This window comes from Euprymna scolopes, chromosome 13, assembly GCF_053919585.1.
Source record: "Euprymna scolopes isolate OS-2025 chromosome 13, ASM5391958v1, whole genome shotgun sequence".
NCBI classification, from domain to species: domain Eukaryota; kingdom Metazoa; phylum Mollusca; class Cephalopoda; order Sepiida; family Sepiolidae; genus Euprymna; species Euprymna scolopes.
In genome coordinates, this window is record NC_136494.1 from 56136653 (window position 1) to 56141438 (window position 4786).

General features: G+C 35.6%; 1 pseudogene; it reads right to left on the reverse strand.

Annotated features, from left to right (window-relative positions):
- Positions 1 to 4349: 4349 nt before the first annotated feature.
- On the reverse strand, positions 4350 to 4474 carry LOC145292635 (U2 spliceosomal RNA; annotated as a pseudogene).
- Positions 4475 to 4786: the final 312 nt, after the last annotated feature.

A 4786-nucleotide genomic window follows, 5' to 3' on the forward strand; every position in this document is an offset into this window, starting at 1 on the left:
GAATACTTTTGTAGTACTCAGAAATCTTTATGTTAAACTAGTAAATATTTATGTCGTACTATGGAATCCGCACGGAATTTTGAACAGACCCTTTAATTTAATCTCTTCCATCGGCCATGACCATGTAAAGGTCTTAGGTAATTCCAGTATTTGACAGAAAGATTCCTGAGATCGACACGACACACCTGAAGAAGGTCGGGGATTACATCGGCCGAATAAGAATAGTAGTCCGAATAATCCAAATAATCCAAATTAATCGCCATCACAAAATTCAAAAGCATAGTTGTTTATTGTTTCTCTTGTGTTAAAACAGATGGCGTCGTTGACTCACTTATGCTTATCAAACTTTCCTATTTGACAAAACAAAACTATTAAATTGTAAAAATTCCAACATTTAGGAACATCCGCTATGAATAAGTAGGATTCGAGTAGGATTCTAGTCGAGTGCAATGTCGTTTAAAGACACAAAGTTCAGTACGTTATTGGGGAATTGGTTATTGGGCAGCACGATATTCGTTCGCCTTATTCTTAAAAGCGAACAAACATGAGATGTACATAAAAAAAAAACACAGTGAAATACAACGAGGGGAGAATCGGAGCTTCACAGCCAATGCCGTGACAAATTAGGTTAGAAATTTTTATTAGCATTATTTCTAAGAAAACGGGTTTAATAGTTGATGCACCCGCCCGGATTTGATAACAATACTCCGTACACAAGCGGTTGTCATAAAACAAAATGTCTATAAACTTTCTTGTTTGGAAAGTTGGTGAAAGCCTTAAAGCTTCTTTTTTATCTATTATATAAACGGCATTTGCATGTGTATGTATGTATGTATGTATGTATGTATGCATGTATGTATATATGTATGTATGTATGCATGTATGTATGCATATTTGGCTAAAACTCAAAAAACAACAAAACACATACTCACAAAGTTGGTATTTTCCTGATAAGTGTTGTTCTGGATGAATAATATCTAAAATTTAGACATAAATATACATTCTCTAACCCAGATTTCGCTAAGAGTGGCCTTTCTTTCAGCAACTAACTCAATGAACGTGACCGATTTTTTCAAGGAGTTAAGTTATTTATGGAAACTAATTATTCGAGAAATCTACACAAGGAAAGTTTCTTGTTTGTATGTGCACGTCCAGAACGAGGGGTATGTTAGATGGTTAGGAAAGAGGGTGGGTAGACGCCTGAAGAAAACGGGGGATAAAAAAATAAACGTTTTAATAGAAATATGTTACATTTATAGCCCGGAAACGCCGGGTAACCTTGCTAGTTAGGTAATACATTAAACTTTCCAAACACTACTCTTCATTGAAAATATACGCTACAAATACTCTGTACTGTACAATGAAAATATACGCTACAAATAATCTGTACTGTACAATGAAAATATGCGCTACAAATACTCATTCTTGGCAACCTAATAATTCAATCTGCCAATGGATTTTTATCACATCTATTAGATGTATATGGATTATAATTAGTGATTGACTTAGTAAAGATGCGCGAAAGCTGATAGGCTTTTATTTATGTATCGTTATTCTTTATTTTTAGAAGTATTACTTCTAATTTCGTGGCATTTCATCTGTTAATTGTTCTTGTACCAAGTTTGGTGTCAGAATTATAACGGCCTGTTAATTAGTTTACGGGTAAATACAAACAATTATCTAAAACTACACATGTGCTTTAACTTTATATAAAAACATACAACATTCCAATAATTAAAATAGAAGATTTCCCCAAGCTTTAATTTAAAACGTTTAATGGTAATATATAAAGATGAAAAATAGAAATAAATTATTCAATAACAAAAACGGATGGTAAAATCAGGTGTCTGAGTGACAACAATTCTCTCCATTTTTCTGGCAATCTCCAATCCGCTTGATCGATATTGCAGATCTCTTTGCGTTTTCTTAGCATCTAAATTTTCGCTAATAACGACTATTAGTTATTTTAGTAGAATTTTAATGAAAATAAAGCTACTCAAAATTCCCTTTGAGGTTTCGATGTTACTCTATGCCTCGGCTTACACCACATCTCAGACTATTTGCTGCCATTTTGTGTGACATCAACTAATTCTGATACCACCGTGTTCATTGTGTTGAGTGGAATATTGTTGGCTTTTGTCTGGAAACAAAGTATAACATCTGCAAATGGAGTTGTAGATTAATATATTTATGGGAAAAAGGTTTGAAATTTCAAACAAATTAAGGCATAGTTTAAGGTAGGATGATTCCTGGAGTAAATTCAATTTTCTGGTAACTAAGATGATCTAACTAAAAGTAAAGCAGACAATTTTATTATTTAGAAGCAAGGATAATCAACGAACCCTATTTTCTCTATACTTTTGATGGCCCTGTGCCTTTTTGTTTTGCAATGTAATTATTTTTACGAAGTAAAAAATAAATAATTCAAAGGGTAGAATCTGATCTGGTACTACATTTCATCTGTTTGTCCTCAGTCATTGATAGAAATCTATTCCAGACTGAATATATTTTTTTATTTTTGTCTTAACTCAGAGTACTACTTTTTTAGGAAGTGGGTCACATATAAAATACCGATCTTGCCTTGAACTATGCCTTTGTAGTGAGGCAAGTACATATGAACTACATTGTTTTATGCTGATTTTGAACATGTTACAACATTTTAAACTTAAGACCATAAATGAGAGATTAACTCAAAATAAATAACACTGTTCTGAGCGCAAATAATCTACTATGGAGGTTATATTTTCGGACGATTTTCCGCATAGCAATGTTTTCTTATTGCTTTGAAAATTTTGGAGTCGAACTGTTGCATTTAAAATGTCCGAGGGTTATTCAGTATATCAACCAGACTTGTGACAGATATTATGGCGAGTTATATCACATATAAAATAGTATTTTATGTTTTATTTCAGTTACTAAATCTCTATCTCTACTATCATATAAAAATCACTTCGTGTGCATGAGTTCTTTTCTCATAGGTTCCGAAACTGATGAGCGTATCTTTTACAAATTTCACACAAAGGTAAGTTATATGCCTGGTAGTATTCTAAAATACGTTTTGTACATAAATTCACCCGATAAGTATCGAAAATCGAAAAAATCTCATCAAAAATAATCTCTCTCTTTAATAACAAGGCCAATGGCCATTAGTCGCGTGGTCTCGTGTAATAAATGAATAAGTGAATGTAGGATTGACATGAAATTCTTAAAGATAAACTAAAATGACCGAAAAATGGGATGAAATGACTTAAATAAATAAAAAGTAAATGACTTAGAATGACTTTAATGAACTTAAGGATGAATTTAATGACCTTAAGAATGACTTGAATGCTTAAAAATAACTGGAATCCTTCAAAAACAATTTGTATGATCTGGAGAATGACATGAATGGCTTTGAGACTGACTTGTTGTGAATTGGCTGATCATTTTACATTAAATTAATACAGAAAACGGAACCCCCATTTTATATCACAATAATGTCAGCTTGTAGTAAAACCAGATACTACACTTTGATCTTGGCCAAAAGGCCAAGAAAATGGTATTTATTTGTTCCCCCACCGAGCAAATTAGGTACAAGGCCGATTTTTAATGTAAGGAGTGAAGGGGATATGGAGACCAACTCCCCGGGGAGTAAGGGAACTGAATAGTGACAATTGGTATGAAGGCTTGCCCCTACATTGACCAAGGTCTTATATGTAGCTTTGCCCCCACATATGGTCTTTGCTTGCAGTATCTGCCGGAACAGATACTACACTTTGATCCTGGCCAAAAGGGTATTTATTTGCTCCCCCACGGAACCAATTAGGCACAATACCGATTTTTAATGTGAGAAGTGAAGGAGAAATGATTTTTAATGCAAAGAGTGAGGGGGATATGGGGACCAACTCCCCGGGGAGTAGGGGAGCTGGATAGTGGCAATTGGTATGAAGAGCTGCCCCTACATTGACCAAGGTCTTATATGTGGGGTTGGTATTTATTTGCTTCCCCACTGAGCAAATTAGGTACAAGGCCGTTTTTTAATGTGGAGAGAGAGGGGAGGGGGGAAAGATGACCAGCTCCCGATAGATGGGAAATGGGAACTGGATAGTGACAATTGTTATGAAGGGTTGCCCCTACATTGACCAAGGTCTTATATGTGGGGTTGCCCCCGCATATAGTATTTGCTTGCAGTATCTGCCGGAACAGATACTATACTTTGATCTTGGCCAAAAGACCAAGAAAAGCTTACAAAGCTAAGGGTATTAATTTGCTCCTCCACCGATCAAGGCCGATTTTTAATGTGAGGAGTGAAGGGGAAAAGGGGACCAGCTCCCCGGGGAGTAGGACAGCTGGACAGTGATAATTGGTATGAAGGGTTGCACCTACATTGACCAACGTTTTATATGTGGGGTTGCCCCCACATATGGTCTTTGCTCGCAGTATCTGCCGGAACAGATACTACACATTGATCTTGGCCAAAAGGCCAAGAAAAGAGTATTTATTTGCTCCCCCACTGAGCAAATTAGGCACAAGGCCGATTTTTAATGCGAGGAGTGAAGGGGAAATGGGGACCAACACCCTGGGGAGTAGGGGAGCTGGATAGTGGCAATTGGTATGAAGGCTTTCCCCTACATTGACCAAGGTCTTATATGTGGCTGCAACCCCATATATGGTCTTTGCTTGCAGTATCTGCCGGAACAGATACTACACTTTGTTCTTCATATATAATTTATTTCGTTAAAATGAAAATTACAGTCAAAATAATTCAATGTAAAATTAAAATAAATTAAAAGTAAAATTCAAGTTC